We start from the raw sequence: 24,010 nt of genomic DNA, 5'->3' as shown, positions 1-24,010 counted from the left end.
GCACCCAGCTCATAGATTTTTAAACCTTTGAAATCACTACTACATATTGGGTATAAAAATCAATAGAAAATTAGCTCTATAATAATAAATATGAATAAAATATATTTTAAAACTTATTTTACGACTGGACAACACTGGGCGACTTGCTTGTATATATATATATATATATATATATATATATATATATATATATATATATATATATATATATATATATATACAGACTAGACTACCTGCGACCCGTTTGGTCAATATGTTATATTAGCTATGGAATTAATGTATGAGCGTAACACTTGTGACGTAAAGAAAATAGTTTTTTATGACCCAATAGAAACATTTCTATGAAAATATATTAAAATGAAAAAAGAATATAGATAGATTTCTATGAGTCGCTGTGTTTATAATTGTTTATTTTTGAAAAAAAAAACCAAAAACAAACTTACAGCCATTGAATTATAAGTGGTTTATCATACTTATAGGTAAATGTGCACTGAACAGATACCGTAATACTTCAAGTTAAATTCAAATTTTGATATATCTTTTAATTTAAACGCGAAAAAAACAAAAACAAATGGGACGCTTAAAACGCACACAGTTAAACAATACGTTTTATTGTCGTGTTGATTATTTATTTGTAACGCAATTTAAAAATATCATATTTTCGGGGTTATTTATTTATGTTGGTAGTGTAGAAGGAAATCTATAACTGTTTTTAAGAAAGGTGTATTAACAAATGGAAAATAAATAAATAAAAAAAAGGAATGTTGTGAAATGCTCTTAAGGTTATCAATGGGTTAAAGTAGATTTATTTGTAAGAAAATTGCGCTAAAATAACTTAAACGTAATACGGAAATGAACGATGTAAAAAAAAGCGGAAATTATTAACAATTGTTTATTTGGATAATTTAAACGCGAAAAAAAATTGGGACGCTAAAAACGTATACAGTAAAACAATACGTTTTATGTCGCGTTGATTATTTAGTATAATATTTATCGTATATATGAAACAGGTCGATGATTATACGTATTATTTGTAATCACGTTTTGCGTTTGCTTCCCATATTTTAAAGTTTTTTATTCAATAAATTTAAGATATTCGCTTTTCTAAGGACGTCCGTTTGTTCGAATTAAACCGGTCCAGTGATTTGTGTTTATTTGTTTAGACGCATGCGCAACCGTAAGTCATAAAGCGGATGTTGGGTTACAACATCCGTTACAAGGTCATTCAAGTTTTACAATTATATAGATATAGGAAGTAACAAATACAAACACGTTATAAATATTATTTTTTTTTAGGTTAATGTGTCATATTAATATCAGTCAAGTTTATGATTTATGTATCTTTTTATTAAAGTTTATATATTAAGATAGCTGAGATAACCTAAAAAATTTAGGGCTAAAACACGTGTAAAAACTTATAATGCTAATAAGAAATTCATATTCCAGTATTTACGGAGAATGTCCACCATTAATGAAAATCCTGGCTGGTTGGTTTGTTTAATCATAAGATTGATTACAAAAATTATTAGATTAAGATAATACATATCAAAACAAGAGTTGTATATTATTACAATATTTTACTATACAACTAATATTAGTAATAATATTTGAGAGGGAAATCTACAATTTCAGTCAATGAAAGATTTATTGGGTTTATCCACGTCTTTTTAAAACCATTTGTAAATTATGATAAGCGTTAAACGACGTCTAGGTTTTGTAAAATAATATGCAAGTGAAGGGAAATTATTAGTCGAGAATTAAGAAAAGATAACTATTTATATACTCCCTTTCCCCTTTCGTTCAGCCGTCTGACACAATAAAAGTAACTTGGGCTACCGTTCATTGACTTTAGTAGCTCCTGATTAAACAAATTTCTTCTTTCTTTCAGTGACTCTAACACACGTGCCCAAATGCACGACATAGAAAGCATAAGCAGAAAGCCTTCTAAATCTGTTCCTTTTGTTTTTCTTTTCATTAAGACTGGCCTCGATTAAGACTAGAGGCCTCTGCTGTCTGGTGGAATCTTTTTAGATTGAAACAGTAGATTTTTTGTCGCGATTAATGATAATTTTGTTTACCTAGATTGAATAAAAATTATATATTCAACTCTTCCAACAAAAAATATTACTCATTGAACTAAATAAACATTAAACAAGTCCTCATCAACAACGGTTTCCCAAATTATATCGTTCATCAACACATAAACTCCATGCTTCAGAAATTAACTAACTCCCACAAACAGTAGCATCCCCAATACCATAACCCCAATACAATCAATCTATGCTATTGCAATCAAATGCATCCTTGTTTTAAGCAAGAAGAAATCGCTATAAAAAATCCATAGATACATCTCCCCTACAGACAACAATAACATTAATCATTTACTATAAAAAATTTAAAACCCAAAACTTATTCAAAACAATCCCCCCTCTCCGCTCAAACCACTAGAACAGACCAACGTCATCTATCAGTTCAAATGTCCCTTGGAAGAATGTAACTCCTATAACAACAATGCAACTAATAGTTACGTTGGATATACGACCACAACATTATTACGCCGACTTACCTGCTATAACGTCGAATCTAGTGCCATTTTCCAACATTTACATAAAAACATCACTGCCCCCCTCAAATTTCAGAGAAATTCTAGTTAACAACACCAAAATACTACATCACAAAACGAATGTAAATAATTTACAATCCTTGAAGCTATTTATATCAAAACGTAAACACCTAGCCTGAATCAGGTCACATTTTAAATCAGTACCAATACGCTCTAATACCTCGCATAACCACTCCCCCGACATCCACCCGTTCCTGCCACTGACCCTAATAAAGGCATGCTTTCACTTTCCCCTACCACATCAACGCCCCCACCGCCGTCAGAAGTCACAAGGAACTTGGCTCGCACCCCAACTGTAATTACTGTATATTGTTATTTCTAATCCCATTTCATTAAAAAAAGACTTCTGATATTTTCCCTCGTTTTTTTCAGTAATTCGATCGCTGGAATTAACTATAAAAAGTGCGTCATTCCTATATAGCACCCTCCATTTTTCTTTTTATCTACTTTAGTAAGTACACGCCTACCAAGTCAGTAACCTACGCAGAATCCGGGGCATCCACTGTGATGTCAAAATGGCCCTCTCTATTTTCTTGTCCACAGCTCCCCATTATATATGATTAAGATTTTCTTTTTAGCTATTTTTATAATTTAAGTCTCCAATTTGGTCACGTCCGTTTCCTCTTCAGCTAATTTAAGTGCTTTCTCGAACAGTATAGGTGAAATTGAAGGGTAATATGTATCTATGTCAAACAATAAATGTACTTTTTTGATTTTTTGGGAACCTATCGAATCACTTTATCACTTTATCACCTGAAGAAATCCAGAAGTTATGTTTTATTTTGGATTTAAAGATTGGTATAATTCTGTCTAGTATCTTTTTACTGATATTACCTATGTCAGATGCACACGGTGCAATTAGTCTAATGCTGAGTTTATTATTGAAGTTCGGTCTGTGGTTCTTCAATAAACACTGAGGGTTAAATGGAGTATAAACTTCTTTTTTTATCCTGAAAATTCATTTTCTCACAAATTTTTAATGCTAACAAGTTAACCCTATAGAGATCCTCTTCAGTTGCTTTTTGATATTTATTATTGTCCAGTTAGAATGAGATGGTTGCATGTTTGAAAATTCATACTGTAAATGTTCATAGTTTTATCTGCTGGAACCATAACGTTTGGATTGTCCATAAATTGTTTTAAAGTCTTATTAATGCTTTTTAAATAGGGTTTAAATACTCATGCTTTAAAAAAAAAACCAACTTTTAAACCATTTACCATATTTATTAAGTCCAGCTCAAAAAGTTCCAAGATTGCAACTGTGGTGGGCAGATATATATATATATATATATATATATATATATATATATATATATATATATATATATATATATATATATCCTCTACAAAATACAAAACAAACTAAAGCCACCTTTGCCGAACTAAACTTAGATTAAGATTATTGTACAAAACTAGAACTATTTCGCATGTATTGTTTAGATGTATCCATAAAATTATTAATATTGTTTGTCGTTTAATAAAAGAAAAAGCTGGCCAGTCTGTCTTGTTTCAATAAAAATATCAAAACACGTCAAAAAGTAAGTCACATATTAATGGCAAGCGTCGTTTATAATTTATGTTGTAAATACTATAAACTATTACGTCCGCTGGAGATACCCAAGTCCCACACGTCTGGTCACCCGGGAATTTGGGAAATTTCCAAGTTATAATAATTGAAACGGAGTCGTCAGTCTTCTTTATCATGTTTGAAGTGATGAAAATCGTGCAAAGCTTCCAGCAATATTGACCGTTTTGATTTTTTCCCTGAAAAAAAAATGTTTCTAAAAAGTTTGACCACAACAGCTGATTAGATCATATATTAAAGAGTGTTTTTTATATATCCAGTCACTGGCTTTCAAAGCGAAACGGTAATCATTGATCGCGGCGTAAATAACAACCGATTGTCAGTCCTTTCTCATTGTGATAAGGCAACAACACCGGGATAGAGATATGCCGTCTGGACCTTTTGTTTCTAGTACACCAATGGAAAACACCAATGGCAAACACCCATGGCAAAGACCAATGGCAAAGACCAATGGCAAATACCGATGGCATATACCAATGGCAAGCACCTATGGCAAACACCCATGGCAAACACCCATGGCAAACACCCATGGCAAACACCCATGGCAAAGACCAATGGCAAACACCCATGTCAAACACCCATGTCAAACACCAATGGCAAAGACCAATGGCAAATACCGATGGCATATACCAATGGCAAGCACCTATGGCAAACACCCATCGCAAACACCAATGGCAAACACCAATGGAAAACACCAATGGAAAACACCCATGGCAAACACCAATGGCAGACTCGTCTGGTATCCAGTGGTATTAAGATCGTAACTCGACTAACAAGATTCAGGAGGAGTCGGCAAAAGGATCCGTCGTCCTCTTGTCTTCTCTACCCCTGTGTGTGGCAAATACATGGCTGGTGCGAAATAACAAAATTATAACACCGTTGTTTCTGTGCATGTGCAACCACCACTCCTTTGTATATTATGGGCCAAAAACTTCCCCAATTTTGTATGCAATCGGTGAGCCTTGTTGCAATCATCATCATCATCATCATCATCATCATCATCATCATCATCATCATCATCATCATCATCATCATCATCATCATCATCATCAACTTCGACGAGTATGTAATACTGCCGTCATCATTATGACCGTCTCTGTATCCACAACTAGTAGCAGTTTCCAATCCTTACCACAACAGCATCTTTGTAATCTTTTTGTTCTTATGTACAACTAGCACCATCCCTAATGTAATAACAATAGTTAATAAGTTTGTTGAACACACGAGTTCGTCTGTCGTTTTTTTGTTACGACCATCACAAGCCTTTCATTTTTGTTGTTTTTGTTGTTGTTGTTGTTGTTGTTTTTGTTGTTTTTGCTGTTGCTGTTGCTGTTGCTGTTGTTAGCAAGGATCGTGGGGCACTAGAAAACTGGCCATTATCTATCGCCATTCGTATTATCTTTTCAGCTACAAGTGTGTAAAATAATTAAGCTGTTTGAATACTTAAGCTTGATCGCGCATCATTCATCAATACAATTACTTAGAGTTAGCAATTAAAAACAATGCAAACATCTGATGATGTTAATTTTTTAAAAACTTATTTCTCCTCAAACAAAACATATTTCCACTTGGGACGTGAGAGGCTACTGTTTGTGATCGTGTCTAACAAAGAAGTGTGGAGAGTTGAACAACAAGAAGCTTATTCACATTACATTTATAATTTAGCAAGTTAATACAACCAGAGAAGCAAGAAACAGGGACGGAATTTCAAAGTCTAGTAGTTCAAGGGAAAAGATCTGTTAGAGTAAAAGGCTATCCATCATTTAGGAACCTTAACAGTAAAGGGATGGGATTTTGCTGCTTGTCAGATTAATCGAGGGGACACAAGTGCTTTATGTTCATCAGAGCACATTTCACTAAAGTCGTTTTAGAACAAACACAGAGATACGACATTGCGGCGAAAGGGCAGAGGTTGCAGCTTGACCGACAGTTCGGGTTCTATTAATTTTGAGATTCTTTTAGACTAATACTACTACTAATATTAATGGGAGATGCACCATTCCAGATGTGGCAGCAGTGTATGGGCGAATTGTGGCTTTGTAAATATATAAGATGTATAAGATGGCGTGAGTCATTTTCCAGCACGGTAGAGGGATCCCACTTTTTTTACAACAGCCTCGATGTATTTGTTGTATTTTTATGCACTGACTAGAATTAATGAAAAAATTATGCCGTCATATTTTAACAGCACATGCGCACTAGTAGATATAGAATTCAGGTTCAAAATGTTTGTCGAATGATTTTTTTCATAGGATGCAACATCAGTAAAAGATGTCATTTGAATGCCTACCACAGAGACACCACACGCATGCGCATTTCAAATACTACCTAAGAAGTAGAAATTCACATTCGTAGGAAACTCGCACTTATTTACGTGTGCAACGCACAACATAAACATTGTCATTTTAAGTAGCTAAGCTGACGTTTTGTCAGATGTTCATCCCTGATTTTGGCAAAAAGTATTTTTACTTGACGTTCGTGACAAACGCTTTGCTTTCTCACTCCTTCTATGTGTTTATGTTGTATCTGTACTTTCTGTCCAATGAAGGGATTTTATTTGTCGTTTAGAAGTCCAGCAAAGTTGGTAATCGAACAAAATTGTTATGAAACTATAATTTTGTTAAAGTAATGTTAGTTTAGAGTTATGAAGAGTTTATTTTGTCTGTATTGCATTTATTTTATTTTTATTTACTTTTTTCAAAGATCTTATCACATATCAAGGCCTGGAGGTCACTTGAGGACAAGGATTGTGTGCATGGGACACTAGCGTAGAAATCGTTTGTGGTGGAAATTTGGTATGATTACATTATTTATGAAGACGGTTCAATAAGACCGTTTTTACGTTTGCCTTGAAGACGACAATATTGTAGTCAGCTGAAAAGCAGACCAACAGAACAGATTTCCACAAGCATTCAGTTCTAGGAAAGAAGCTTTGTTTATGGAATATATGTTTAGGTTTAGACACTGATAGGGAGTGCGAGAAATGATTGATTGTGCTTTTGACTAAACGAGTGTTTTTTGTGAAAGATTGACAATGGGGGGGCATAAATTAGAGCTCAGTCGAACACTTGCTATGAAAATAAAGGTATAGCAGAGACAGGCTTGCAACGTCTCTTCTGTGAGAAAGAGGTAGAGGAGAGAAAAGAGCATCGCCTTCTAGATTACGAAGTCGGTTTTGAACTTTGTTAAAGCAGGATGGGTGTTCCTAGTAGCTCCTACCCAGATGTCACAACACTCCATTTTGTAATATTAAAATCGAATAACCGGTTTGCGTACATTTTCAGAATCATAAATGATATTGTAAGAAACTGGGAATAGAGTTTATGACACTGAAACCGTATACACGACAACGTCATATCAAACTGCATTTTAATAGTTGAAAAGGTTGAAAATATAATTTGTCACGCTAAAAGCTTAAAGGAAAACGGGCTACACATTATATCAACTTATTAACTCTGATCGTGACTTAGAACTTAAGTAAACATCATATATTAGAAGAAACATGATTTTATTTAAAATTTTATTTAAAAACACTTTTATTTAAATAGAAAAATATTTCGATAAGAAAAATAATTTATCTGCTTTTAAAGAAAATAAAACTAATGTAAAGAACTAATGTTTGATATAAATAAAATAAACCCCTCCATCTAGCTCTAGAGGAGGGCGAAACCGCTCAAATTGGCTCCCCACTTACTTTTTTTTAATAATGAATAGCTAAACATGGCTTTCCTTCATAATTGCAACACACACACACACACACACACACACACACACACACACACATATATATATATATATATATATATATATATATATATATATATATATATATAGTTGTATGTGTGTGTGTACTTTTAATATTTTATCGCTTTATTCTACACCGAAAATACATTCATTATGTTTGTCCAAAAAAGTTCATTTATAGTCAATAAATGAATTTTTTACGACGAGTATAATGAGTGTATGTTCCGATTTATAGCTTTAGTATTGCACTATTGAGCCTTTAGAAGGAAAATTTTATTCGAAATATATATATATATATATATATATATATATATATATATATATATATATATATAATATTTTAGCAGTTAAAAATAAAGATCTATTTTCTCTTGTGAATCAATGCCCTCCCCTGCTGAGTGATTCAGCTACACACTGACCAATCAGCTGGAAAACACATTGATTTATCTGTCCCACCAGGAACATTTTAGCTCCTTTGGAAACCTCCGTCGGCAAGCATAAAAAATCCGATTAGCAACGAAGCCAGACACCTCTCTCTTTCTCTCTCGTCGCATGTCCACTGAACATCTCAGCATCGACTTTCACTGAAGATGACTGCTGGCCAATCTGGAACTCCACAAAGAATTGCTTCCTGACCGACACACTACTTTTATTCTTCTGTTTTTATTTATTTTTTAAGAGGCTTTGTTATTTCCTGCTTCGTCTTCTACTATCAATGAATTATTTTATTAAGGGTTCTAACAAACACTTGCCTAAAATCATTTTCTAAGTCATTTTAGAAATAAACATCAAGCCTCATTTTCGTATTTAATTAAATTAACTAATTATGCTTTGTTACGTTTTTGAATGTAATGAACTCTAAAAAAAGATAGAACAAATGAATTGTTTAATCCGATGTTCTTACTGTTTCGTGTCGGCATGGCGGTTATCTAAAAACGAATCATACAAAAAAAGTAAAGAAAGCCTGACACAATATAAATAATTTTCCTTTTCTCACCACCTCATATTTCATATTACTTTCCCCCACAACTTCTCGTCTTATTGCTCCTCCTTCCAACTATCTAAAACATTAAATGTGTAAACAAGCAAGCCTACAGGATTTTTTTGTATTGTACTAGAAACACACGTATTTATTATGTAAAAATTATATTACTTTCTGTTCTGTAGAGTTAGTAGAATTATATCGCCCAACAGCAGAACTCTTTGCAAGGGTGACTTTTTTTTCCTTCATCACCATTTTCCCATATGCATGCGTATCTTTAGCTGACGAAGGTTTACTCATCAAACGTGAACGAAATACTGAATCCGTTCCCTTAGCATTTGGCCTTTTATGTTCAGTAACTTTCGCCACTTCATGTGGATTATCTCGTCCGCCTTCATAAAACACGTCACACCTTGTGTGTCTTCTTTTTCTCCTGGTTTTCCCGCGTTGGCAGCAGAGAGAGCACACCTTTTGCTTCTTTGAGATGAGTTGGTTTTTAGCACTACTACTACTACTACTACTACTACTACTACATTTTCGTGATAATTCGCTCTTTCCTCTTCTCTTTACTCTAATTATCTCCTCCTTCTCGCTCCTTTTTTCCCTTGTCTTAATAATTTACATGATTCACCTCCCACCACTACTAATATTTAACACGTCAGATATTTTTACACATCCAATAAACAATCATACAAATGTCCAAACTTGTGGTGTAATCTCCAAATTTTCTTTGTATGTTTCACTGTTGAGGTTTCCAACTCTGGTACCACAGTTAACTCATATTTTCAAACCGGTTCATGTCAGATCATCAACAGTTTAGCAACGTTGAGTCTGGCCAGTACTTGGATCACTGATCATCTAGAAATATCAGATGCTGTAAACAAACACCCCGTGCATAAAAAAAAAAAAAAAAAAAATGTTGGGAGTTTGACCGGCGACCGACTAGTGTCTTTTCACGGAGATGTTTGCATCATCCAGTCCGTTTCGTTATTCCATTGGCTGGCCAATCGTATTTTTTTTTTCCGCGTCGAAAACAAAAGCAGTCGTATAAAACTCTACATTTATGCGAGTCCGGTATTTGTTCGGTTTTCATTCGTGAGAAAATGAACGGTGAACTATTAAAATCTGTTTCGTAAAGGATAGAAAGAAGCGAGAAGACCATGCACGAAAGATAAGAAGTTAGAAATTGAATACAACCGTCAATAGTTATTTCAAACGAGGAGGAGGAGGAGGGGATGTTAGTTTTGTATTCACTCAAGCAAATTCGAAATCTGGGTTAAAGACTTTATAACAAGCGGACTGAAGATTGAAAGAAAAAAAGGAGAGACACTTGCTTGACGAGGCCAAACTATTTACACCCGCTCGACATTATTAACCTTATAGACAGGCTTGGTCGACACATGTTCCCGCGACATCGAAATAGAAAGTTTTCATCAAGCATTTATTGTTGTTTATCATTATTTTTTCTTTTAAAGCAAGGGTAAGGGTGTTGGATGACGCGTACTTTCACTGGGGCGTGAGATATTTACAGGTGAGGTGCAAACAGAAAAAAAAAGAAAAGAAAATACAACTAAAAAAAATATGTCCCCATTGTAAAATTGTGTGAGAGAGAGAGAGAGAATAAAAAAAAAACAAAAAAAAAAAAACAACGAACCCATAAAATAATGACCCCCCCCAAAAAAAACCCTAAAAAAAACAAAAACAAAAACAACATAAACAAAACGATACTCTTCCACCTCATAAAACAAGTGTCGCTGTCCCTCGGTGGCGGACGATGAATGTCTGACCGATCGGTTAGGGTCAACTAAAAGACGACATTTGAAACTTTGCTTTAGCTAATTTTATTATTTATTTACTTTCCTGGTTTTAAACATTCGGGCTAAAAACAGATCAGCATATGGAAAACAGATGAAACTAGTGACTTTCTTGAAGGTAAACATCTGTAATCCTACCTCACACAAATCTCCGTTTCCTCTTTGATTTTTCTTCAACAAAAAAGACCCATTATCTAAAAATATATCTGCTCAGATTAATTTTAATATGCGAAAACTCTTTATTACCTACTGTTACACATCTCGTTATTTAACCTACATAACCGCTTTCAACCGTGATTGGTTAGTTTGCTATTAAAGTTTGAAATTTAATACAACGTCCAGATATATTACAACTGCAAGGTTATGCGAGATATAGCTGATCCTGTGTTCCTTCTGATTTTGATGTAAGAAAACAGCAAATTATTTAACCAAAAGTAATTTGCTTTGAACTAATGATTACCTTTATGTAGTTTATAATCATTTTAACTTCACTAAAACGAAAGCCAACCGAGAAACACAAGTTTTACGCGTGATTATAGTGATTATAGTTGGGAATGTAATTTACGTGTGAGTATAGGTTTTAGTTGGGAATTTAATTTACGCTGGAGTATAGATTATAGTTTGGAATGTAATTTATGCGTGAGTATAGCTTTTAGTTATGAATGTAATTTACACCTGAGTATAGATTTTAGTTGTGAATGTAATTTACGCTTGAATATAGATTTTAGTTGTGAATGTAATTTACGCTTGAATATAGATATTAGTTAAAATGTAATTTACGTGTGAGTATAGATTTTAGTTGGGATTCTAATTTACATATGAGTATAGATATACGCTGGGAATGTAATTTATGCGTGAGTATAGGTTTTAGTTGGGAATATAATTTACGCGTGAGTATAGATTTACGTTGGGAATGTAATTTATGCGTGAGTATAGATTTTAGTTGGGAATGTAATTCACGCGTGAGTATAGATTTTAGTTGGGAATGTAATTTATGCATGAGTATAGATTTTAGTTGGGAATGTAATTTTCGCGTGAGCATAGATTTTAGTTGGGTATGTAATTTATGCGTGAGTATCGATTTTAGTTGGGAATGTAATTTACGCGTGAGTATAGATTTTAGTTGTGAATGTAATTTATGCGTGAGTATAGATTTTAGTTGGGAATGTAATTTACGCGTGAATATAGATTTTAGTTGGGAATGTAATTTTCGCGTCAGTATAGATTTTAGTTGGGAATGTAATTTACGTGTGAGTATAGATGTGTAGATTTTAGTTGGGAATGTAATTTTCGCGTCAGTATAGATTTTAGTTGGGAATGTAATTTACGTGTGAGTATAGATTTTAGTTGGGAATGTAATTTTCGCGTGAGTATAGATTTTAGTTGGGAATGTAATTTACGTGTGAATATAGATTTTAGTTGTGAATGTAATTTACGCATGAATATAGATTTTAGTTGTGAATGTAATTTATGCGTGAGTATAGATTTTAGTTGGGAATGTAATTTACGCGTGAGTATAGATTTTAGTTGGGAATGTAATTTCGCGTTAGTATAGATTTTAGTTGGGAATGTAATTTACGTGTGAGTATAGATGTGTAGATTTTAGTTGTGAATGTAATTTTCGCGTGAGTATAGATTTTAGTTGGGAATGTAATTTACGTGTGAGTATAGATTTTAGTTGGGAATGTAATTTTTCGCGTCAGTATAGATTTTAGTTGTGAATGTTATTTTCGCGTGAGTATAGATTTTAGTTGGGAATGTAATTTTTGCGTGAGTATAGATTTTAGTTGTGAATGTAATTTACGCGTGAATATAGATTTTAGTTGTAAATGTAATTTACGCGTGAGTATAGATTTTAGTTGTGAATGTAATTTATGCGTGAGTATAGATTTTAGTTGGGAATGTAATTTTCGCGTGAATATAGATTTTAGTTTGGAATGTAATTTTCGCGTGAATATAGATTTTAGTTGTGAATGTAATTTTCGCGTGAGTATAGGTTATAGTCGTGAATGTAATTTTCGCGTGAGTATAGGTTATAGTCGTGAATGTAATTTTCGCGTGAGTATAGATATTAGGTGGGAATGTAATTTACGTGTGAGTATAGATTTTAGTTGGGAATGTAATTTACGCGTGAGTATAGATTTTAATTGTGAATGTAATTTATGCGTGAGTATAGATTTTAGTTGTGAATGTAATTTATGCGTGAATATAGATTTTAGTTGTGAATGTAATTTACGCGTGAGTATAGATTTTAGTTGTGAATGTAATTTACGCGTGAGTATAGATTTTAGTTGTGAATGTAATTTATGCGTGAGTATAGATTTTAGTTGTGAATGTAATTTATGCGTGAGTATAGATTTTACTTGTGAATGTAATTTACGCGTGAATATAGATTTTAGTTGGGAATGTAATTTACGTAAGAGTATAGATTTTAGTTGTGAATGTAATTTATGCGGAGTATAGATTTTAGTTGGGAATGTAATACTCGCGTGGGTATAGATTTTAGTTTGGAATGTAATTTACGCATGAGTATAGATTATAGTTTGGAATGTAATTTATGTGTGAATATAGATATTAGTTGGGAATGTAATTTACGTGTGAGTATAGATTTTAGTTGGGAATGTAATTTACGTGTGAGTATAGATTTTAGTTGAGAATGTAATTTACGCGTGAGTATAGATTTTAGTTGAGAATGTAATTTACGCGTGAATATAGATTTTAGTTGGGAATGTAATTTACGCGAGAGTATAGATTTTAGTTGTGAATGTAATTTATGCGTGAGTATAGATTTTAGTTGGGAATGTAATTTTCGCGTGAGTATAGATTTTAGTGTTGAATGTAATTTACGCATAAGTATAGATTATAGTTTGGAATGTAATTTATGTGTGAATATAGATATTAGTTGGGAATGTAATTTACGTGTGAGTATAGATTTTAGTTGTGAATGTAATTTACGCGTGAGTATAGATTTTAGTTGGGAATGTAATTTTTGCGTCAGTATAGATTTTAGTTGGGAATGTAATTTATGTGTGAGTATAGATTTTAGTTTGGAATTTAATTCACGTGTGAGTATAGATGTTAGTTGTGAATGTAATTTTTGCGTGAGCATAGATTTTAGTTGGGAATGTAATTTATACTTGAGTATAGATGTTAGTTGTGAATGTAATTTACGCGTGAGTATAGATCTTAGTTGGGAATGTAATTTTTGCGTGAGTATAGATTTTAGTTGGGAATGTAATTTTCGCGTCAGTATAGATTTTAGTTGTGAATGTAATTTATGCGTGAATATAGATTTTAGTTGTGAATGTAATTTATGCGTGAGTATAGATATTAGTTGTGAATGTAATTTATGCGTGTGTATAGATTTTAGTTGGGAATGTAATTTTCGCGTGAGTATAGATTTTAGTTTGGAATGTAATTTATGTGTGAATATAGATATTAGTTGGGAATGTAATTTACGTGTGAGTATAGATTTTAGTTGTGAATGTAATTTACGCGTGAGTATAGATTTTAGTTTGGAATGTAATTTTCGCGTGAATATAGATTTTAGTTGTGAATGTAATTTTCGCGTGAGTATAGGTTATAGTCGTGAATGTAATTTTCGCGTGAGCATAGATATTAGGTGGGAATGTAATTTACGTGTGAGTATAGATTTTAGTTGGGAATGTAATTTACGCGTGAGTATAGATTTTAATTGTGAATGTAATTTATGCGTGAGTATAGATTTTAGTTTGGAATGTAATTTACGCATGAGTATAGATTATAGTTTGGAATGTAATTTATGTGTGAATATAGATATTAGTTGGGAATGTAATTTACGTGTGAGTATAGATTTTAGTTGGGAATGTAATTTACGTGTGAGTATAGATTTTAGTTGAGAATGTAATTTACGCGTGAGTATAGATTTTAGTTGAGAATGTAATTTACGCGTGAATATAGATTTTAGTTGGGAATGTAATTTACGCGAGAGTATAGATTTTAGTTGTGAATGTAATTTATGCGTGAGTATAGATTTTAGTTGGGAATGTAATTTTCGCGTGAGTATAGATTTTAGTGTTGAATGTAATTTACGCATAAGTATAGATTATAGTTTGGAATGTAATTTATGTGTGAATATAGATATTAGTTGGGAATGTAATTTACGTGTGAGTATAGATTTTAGTTGTGAATGTAATTTACGCGTGAGTATAGATTTTAGTTGGGAATGTAATTTTTGCGTCAGTATAGATTTTAGTTGGGAATGTAATTTATGTGTGAGTATAGATTTTAGTTTGGAATTTAATTCACGTGTGAGTATAGATGTTAGTTGTGAATGTAATTTTTGCGTGAGCATAGATTTTAGTTGGGAATGTAATTTATACTTGAGTATAGATGTTAGTTGTGAATGTAATTTACGCGTGAGTATAGATCTTAGTTGGGAATGTAATTTTTGCGTGAGTATAGATTTTAGTTGGGAATGTAATTTTCGCGTCAGTATAGATTTTAGTTGTGAATGTAATTTATGCGTGAATATAGATTTTAGTTGTGAATGTAATTTATGCGTGAGTATAGATATTAGTTGTGAATGTAATTTATGCGTGTGTATAGATTTTAGTTGGGAATGTAATTTTCGCGTGAGTATAGATTTTAGTTTGGAATGTAATTTATGTGTGAATATAGATATTAGTTGGGAATGTAATTTACGTGTGAGTATAGATTTTAGTTGTGAATGTAATTTACGCGTGAGTATAGATTTTAGTTTGGAATGTAATTTTCGCGTGAATATAGATTTTAGTTGTGAATGTAATTTTCGCGTGAGTATAGGTTATAGTCGTGAATGTAATTTTCGCGTGAGCATAGATATTAGGTGGGAATGTAATTTACGTGTGAGTATAGATTTTAGTTGGGAATGTAATTTACGCGTGAGTATAGATTTTAATTGTGAATGTAATTTATGCGTGAGTATAGATTTTAGTTGTGAATGTAATTTATGCGTGAATATAGATTTTAGTTGTGAATGTAATTTACGCGTGAGTATAGATTTTAGTTGTGAATGTAATTTACGCGTGAGTATAGATTTTAGTTGTGAATGTAATTTATGCGTGAGTATAGATTTTAGTTGTGAATGTAATTTATGCGTGAGTATAGATTTTACTTGTGAATGTAATTTACGCGTGAATATAGATTTTAGTTGGGAATGTAATTTACGTAAGAGTATAGATTTTAGTTGTGAATGTAATTTATGCGTGAGTATAGATTTTAGTTGGGAATGTAATTTTCGTTTGAGTATAGATTTTAGTTGGGAATGTAATTTACGTGTGAGTATAGATTTTAGTTGGGAATGTAATTTACGTGTGAGTATAGATTTTAGTTGGGAATGTAATTTACGTGTGAGTATAGATTTTAGTTGAGAATGTAATTTACGTGTGAGTATAGATTTTAGTTGAGAATGTAATTTACGCGTGAGTATAGATTTTAGTTGAGAATGTAATTTACGCGTGAGTATAGATTTTAGTTGAGAATGTAATTTACGCGTGAATATAGATTTTAGTTGGGAATGTAATTTACGCGAGAGTATAGATTTTAGTTGTGAATGTAATTTATGCGTGAGTATAGATTTTAGTTGGGAATGTAATTTTCGTTTGAGTATAGATTTTAGTGTTGAATGTAATTTACGCATGAGTATAGATTATAGTTTGGAATGTAATTTATGTGTGAATATAGATATTAGTTGGGAATGTTATTTACGTGTGAGTATAGATTTTAGTTGTGAATGTAATTTATGCGTGAGTATAGATTTTAGTTGTGAATGTAATTTATGCGTGAGTATAGATTTTACTTGTGAATGTAATTTACGCGTGAATATAGATTTTAGTTGGGAATGTAATTTACGTAAGAGTATAGATTTTAGTTGTGAATGTAATTTATGCGTGAGTATAGATTTTAGTTGGGAATGTAATACTCGCGTGGGTATAGATTTTACTTTGGAATGTAATTTACGCATGAGTATAGATTATAGTTTGGAATGTAATTTATGTGTGAATATAGATATTAGTTGGGAATGTAATTTACGTGTGAGTATAGATTTTAGTTGGGAATGTAATTTACGTGTGAGTATAGATTTTAGTTGAGAATGTAATTTACGCGTGAGTATAGATTTTAGTTGAGAATGTAATTTACGCGTGAATATAGATTTTAGTTGGGAATGTAATTTACGCGAGAGTATAGATTTTAGTTGTGAATGTAATTTATGCGTGAGTATAGATTTTAGTTGGGAATGTAATTTTCGTTTGAGTATAGATTTTAGTGTTGAATGTAATTTACGCATGAGTATAGATTATAGTTTGGAATGTAATTTATGTGTGAATATAGATATTAGTTGGGAATGTTATTTACGTGTGAGTATAGATTTTAGTTGTGAATGTAATTTACGCGTGAGTATAGATTTTAGTTGGGAATGTAATTTTTGCGTCAGTATAGATTTTAGTTGGGAATGTAATTTATGTGTGAGTATAGATTTTAGTTTGGAATTTAATTCACGTGTGAGTATAGATGTTAGTTGTGAATGTAATTTTTGCGTGAGCATAGATTTTAGTTGGGAATGTAATTTATACTTGAGTATAGATGTTAGTTGTGAATGTAATTTACGCGTGAGTATAGATCTTAGTTGGGAATGTAATTTTTGCGTGAGTATAGATTTTAGTTGGGAATGTAATTTTCGCGTCAGTATAGATTTTAGTTGTGAATGTAATTTATGCGTGAATATAGATTTTAGTTGTGAATGTAATTTATGCGTGAGTATAGATATTAGTTGTGAATGTAATTTATGCGTGTGTATAGATTTTAGTTGGGAATGTAATTTTCGCGTGAGTATAGATTTTAGTTTGGAATGTAATTTATGTGTGAATATAGATATTAGTTGGGAATGTAATTTACGTGTGAGTATAGATTTTAGTTGTGAATGTAATTTACGCGTGAGTATAGATTTTAGTTTGGAATGTAATTTTCACGTGAGTATAGATTTTAGTTGGGAATGTAATTTATGCGTGAGTATAGATTTTAATTTGGAATTTAATTCACGTGTGAGTATAGATGTTAGTTGTGAATGTAATTTTCGCCTAAGCATAGATTTTAGTTGGGAATGTAATTCATACGTGAGTATAGATTTTAGTTGTGAATGTAATTTACGCGTGAGTATAGATCTTAGTTGTGAATGTAATTTTTGCGTGAGCATAGATTTTAGTTGGGAATGTAATTTATATGTGAGTATAGATTTTAGTTGTGAATGTAATTTACGCGTGAGTATAGATTTTAGTTGTGAATGTAATTTTCGCGTGAGCATAGATTTTAGTTGGGAATGTAATTTATACGTGAGTATAGATTTTAGTTGTGAATGTAATTTACGCATCAGTATAGATTTTAGTTGTGAATGTAATTTACGCGTGAGTATAGATTTTTGTTGGGAATGTAATTTTTGCGTGAGTATAGATTTTAGTTTGGAATGTAATTTACGTGTGAGTATAGATTTTAGTTGGGAATGTAATTTACGCGTGAGTATAGATTTTAGTTGAGAATGTAATTTTCGCGTGAGTATAGATTTTAGTTGGGAATGTAATTTATGCATGAATCTAGATATTAGTTGGGAATGTAATTTACGTGTGAGTATAGATTTTAGTTGGGAATGTAATTTACGCGTGAGTATAGATTTTAGTTGAGAATGTAATTTTCGCGTCAGTATAGATTTTAGTTGGGAATGTAATTTATGCGTGAGTATAGATGTAAGTTTGGAATTTAATTCATGTGTGAGTATAGATTTTAGTTGGGAATGTAATTTACACGTGAGTATAGATTTTAGTTGGGAATGTTATTTACACGTGAGTACAGATTTTAGTTGGGAATGTTATTTACACGTGTGCACAGATTTTAGTTTTGAATGTAATTTACGTGTGAGTATAGATTTTAGTTGGGAATGTAATTTCCGTGTGAGTATAGATTTTAGTTGGAAATGTTATTTACACGTGAGTACAAATTTTAGTTGGGAATATAATTTATGCGTGAGTACAGATTTTAGTTGGGAATATAATTTATACGTGAGTACAGATTTTAGTTGGGAATGTAATTTATGCGTGAGTATAGATTTTAGTTGGGAATGTAATTTACGGGTGAGTATAGATGTTAGTTTGAAATGTAATTTACGAGCGCTTCATTTACCAAGAGAGTACAAAGGTAAATTATTTTGCTTTTACCAATCCTCTTCAACGCACGCGTTATGGTCATGTTCACCGCAGTAATATCACCCATCTCGACGTTACTCATAAATATTGCACAGCGAAAGTGCAGTATTTCACATTTAAACTAATTTGGCTTTTCACTTATTTTTAAAAGTAATAGATTCTTTAGTTGACACTAATTGTACTTTTCATAAAGTTACGTGTTATTTATGTACCGCCAAAAATGATAGAAACAAATATACTTTTAAAAACCAATAAGTATAGTATTGAAAATAGAACTGACAACATTTTTAAAACAAATAAACAAATAAACAATATACATTACACATATAAAATTAAATGTATCTTCGATAGTTAAGCGCAGATTGAGCGTGCTCATTTTTGTTGTTGTATATATTCAGTCTTGGGGACCAAGAGCGTGCATTCATACAATAAATATCGAATGGTTGACTTCTGTGACGATCTTACTCGTTCCCTACCGAAACAGCATTTACAAATCAGGAAGTTTCACGGGAATACTAAATTCATTAGCGGTCCTATATATCGCTCATGTATCCCCATCAGGGAAAATGACGGTGTTAGGTTTTTGTAGTTTTTGTAAGAAAATGTCAATATCCACCTATATACAGCGCCTAATATTCCCAAATTTTCATCCAACGGATACTGAACAGGCTCAATTTTGCTTACAGCAAATAAACGAGAACCGGTGCGTCAACGTGATTATGCCGTATATCTTATGATATGGCAGTCTTATCACCCAACATGTACTGAACAGCAGAAAACTTCATTAGAAATGTAATGGAAGTCAAGTATCTTCTCGATACTCTTTTCCTTGATTTTATTGCAGATCTTCCAGATGGTGAGGTGACCCATCACCACACGGTTGGTATCCTTTGGTTGACTGCTCATTCATCGACAACGGAAGGTTTATGGAAGGAATTCATGAAGTGCTTAGTCTACTGTTTTATAATGTTTTGGGGAGATTTTATGAAGAAAAGACCCGTCTTTAGACTTGGATGAAACCGTAAATGATGACAAAGACACAAAGGCTGATAAAATGCTACATTGGTATCTTATCAAATGCCTTCACTAGATAGCTAGAGAAAGTGAAGGACATTTGTTATTCACGTTGCCTACGCCATACTTAGCCAATGTGATCTTCATTCACTCGACTATTGAAGTCGCTTGGAAGAAACATTTTATCGACAGAGTATTATTCTAAGATCTTGGTAGAAAGACAGGATAATCCCCTCCCTGTCTTCGTCTCTACTTAAAGTTGGGTTATAAACTAAATCACAGTCATAAGGCAATTGCTTCCAATTGAACTCGGTGGTGCATGATTTTAAAATCGTGTGGCTTTTAAATTCTGTTGACTAGTTTGACTTATATGTCTTTTACTCTTTGGCCTATTCGTCCAGAAGAATGAGACACGCTATTTATTAGACTGACTTTAAAGGTTCAACGTTGTTGTTGTTGTTTATTATTATTATTATTATTATTATTATTTTTTTTTTTTTTTTTTTTTTTTTTAGAGGAAAAGGATGTAGAAAATAAAGGGAAAATAGAAAAAAAAACAATAAAGGAAATAGAACAATGCATTAAACAATATTATGTTTTATATACTTGCATAGGGAGGTGGTTTTAAATCTTTTCCATTGGCTGTCGTTAGCAGTAACACATAAATTGTCCGGTTGTCATTAACTTAATGTGAGCTGGAGGGAGGGGAATGCTTTTGAGTGAGGACTGAAAATATGCGTGGTTCAAGGCTATTATTATGTACTAACGAGGTTTACCAATCTCGTGCAACGCATACATTAATGTTAATGTTTCAAATTATTCATATCATAAAGTCATAGAGCACTAGAGCACATGATCTTCAGAAAGAAAGTCATTTAGTTTTAGTGTATACGATGGATAAAATATTTTTCTCATGCATATATTATTTTTCTTAGACTGAGAAAAGGTGTTTTGATTAATCCCTCCGATTTTGAACTTGCTCGTACTAATTAACTGAATGCTATTGTTATAATTGATTTTGTGGTGGTTTAGGAAGATGTAAGGTTTTAATCAAATTATTATCGCTAATTTTAATCTAATTATTATCGATAATTTTAATCTAACTATTATCGCTAATTTTAATTAAATTATTATCGATAATTTTAATCTAATTATTATCGATAATTTTAATCAAATTATTATCGATAATTTTAATCAAATTGTTATCGATAATTTTAATCAAATTATTATCGCTAATTTTAATCAAGTTATTATCGCTAATTTTAATCAAATTATTATCGCTAATTTTAATCAAGTTATTATTGCTAATTTTAATCAAATTATTATCGCTAATTTTAATCTAATTATTATCGCTAATTTAAATCAAATTATCATCGCTAATTTTAATCAAGTTATTATCGCTTATTTTAATCAAATTATTATCGATAATTTTAATCTAATTATTATCGCTAATTTTAATCAAATTATTATCGCTAATTTTAATCAAATTATTATCGCTAATTTTAATCTAATTATTATCGCTAATTTTAATCAAATTATTATCGATAATTTTAATCAAATTATTATCGCTAATTTTAATCAAGTTATTATCGCTAATTTTAATCTAATTATTATCGCTAATTTTAATCAAATTATTATCGCTTATTTTAATCAAATTATTATCGATAATTTTAATCAAGTTATTATCGCTAATTTTAATCAAATTATTATCGATAAATTTAATCAAATTATTATCAATAATTTTAATCTAATTATTATCGCTAATTTTAATCAAATTATTATCGCTAATTTTAATCAAATTATTATCGCTTATTTTAATCAAATTATTATCGCTAATTTTAATCAAGTTATTATCGCTAATTTTAATCTAATTATTATCGCTAATTTTAATCTAATTATTATCGCTAATTTTAATCAAGTTATTATCGCTTATTTTAATCAAATTATTATCGCTAATTTTAATCAAATTATTATCGATAATTTTAATCTAATTATTATCGCTAATTTTAATCAAATTATTATCGCTAATTTTAATCAAATTATTATCGATAATTTTAATCAAATTATTATCGATAATTTTAATCTAATTATTATCGCTAATTTTAATCAAATTATTATAGCTAATTTTAATCAAAGTATTATCGCTGATGTTAATCAAGTTATTATCGCTAATTTTAATCAAATTATTATCGCTTATTTTAATCAAATTATTATCGCTAATTTTAATCAAATTATTATCGCTAATTTTAATCAAATTATTATCGCTAATTTTAATCAAGTTATTATCGCTAATTTTAATCAAGTTATTATCGCTAATTTTAATCAAATTATTATCGCTAATTTTAATCTAATTATTATCGCTAATTTTAATCAAATTATTATCGCTAATTTTAATCAAGTTATTATCGCTGATTTTAATCAAGTTATTATCGCTAATTTTAATCAAATTATTATCGCTTATTTTAATCAAATTATTATCGATAATTTTAATCTAATTATTATCGCTAATTTTAATCAAATTATTATCGCTAATTTTAATCTAATTATTATCGATAATTTTAATCAAATTATTATCGATAATTTTAATCTAATTATTATCGCTAATTTTAATCAAATTATTATCGCTAATTTTAATCAAATTATTATCGCTTATTTTAATCAAATTATTATCGCTAATTTTAATCAAGTTATTATCGCTAATTTTAATCTAATTATTATCGCTAATTTTAATCTAATTATTATCGCTAATTTTAATCAAGTTATTATCGCTAATTTTAATCAAATTATTATCGCTAATTTTAATCAAGTTATTATCGCTTATTTTAATCAAATTATTATCGATAATTTTAATCAAATTATTATCGATAATTTTAATCTAATTATTATCGCTAATTTTAATCAAATTATTATCGCTTATTTTAATCAAATTATTATCGATAATTTTATTCAAATAATTATCGCTAATTTTAATCTAATTATTATCGCTAATTTTAATCAAATTATTATCGCTTATTTTAATCAAATTATTATCGATAATTTGAATCAAATTATTATCGATAATTTTAATCTAATTATTATCGATTATTTTAATCAAATTATTATCGCTAATTTTAATCTAATTATTATCGCTAATTTTAATCAAGTTATTATCGCTTATTTTAATCAAATTATTATCGATAATTTTAATCAAATTATTACCGCTAATTTTAATCTAATTATTATCGCTAATTTTAATCAAATTATTATCGCTAATTTTAATCAAATTATTATCGATAATTTTAATCAAATTATTATCGATAATTTTAATCAAATTATTATCGATAATTTTAATCAAATTATTATCGCTAATTTTAATCTAATTATTATCGCTAATTTTAATCAAATTATTATCGCTAATTTTAATCAAGTTATTATCGCTTATTTTAATCAAATTATTATCGATAATTTTAATCTAATTATTATCGCTTATTTTAATCAAATTATTATCGCTAATTTTAATCTAGTTATTATCAATAATTTTAATCAAATTATTATCGCTAATTTTAATCTAATTATTATCGATAATTTTAATCAAATTATTATCGCTTATTTTAATCAAATTACTATCGCTAATTTTAATCAAATTATTATCGTTAAGTTTAATCAAATTATTATCGCTAATTTTAATCAAATTATTATCGCTAATTTTAATCAAGTTATTATCGCTTATTTTAATCAAATTATTATCGATAATTTTAATCTAATTATTATCGCTAATTTTAATCAAATTATTATCGATAATTTTAATCAAGTTATTATCGCTAATTTTAATCAAATTATTATCGCTAATTTTAATCAAGTTATTATTGCTAATTTTAATCAAATTATTATCGCTAATTTTAATCTAATTATTATCGCTAATTTTAATCAAATTATTATCGCTAATTTTAATCAAGTTATTATCGCTTATTTTAATCAAATTATTATCGATAATTTTAATCTAATTATTATCGCTAATTTTAATCAAATTATTATCGCTAATTTTAATCTAATTAT

This window comes from Euprymna scolopes, chromosome 27 (genome assembly GCF_053919585.1).
Source record: "Euprymna scolopes isolate OS-2025 chromosome 27, ASM5391958v1, whole genome shotgun sequence".
In the NCBI taxonomy this organism is placed as follows: Eukaryota; Metazoa; Mollusca; class Cephalopoda; order Sepiida; family Sepiolidae; genus Euprymna; species Euprymna scolopes.
Note: the sequence above shows the minus strand (reverse complement) of the source record.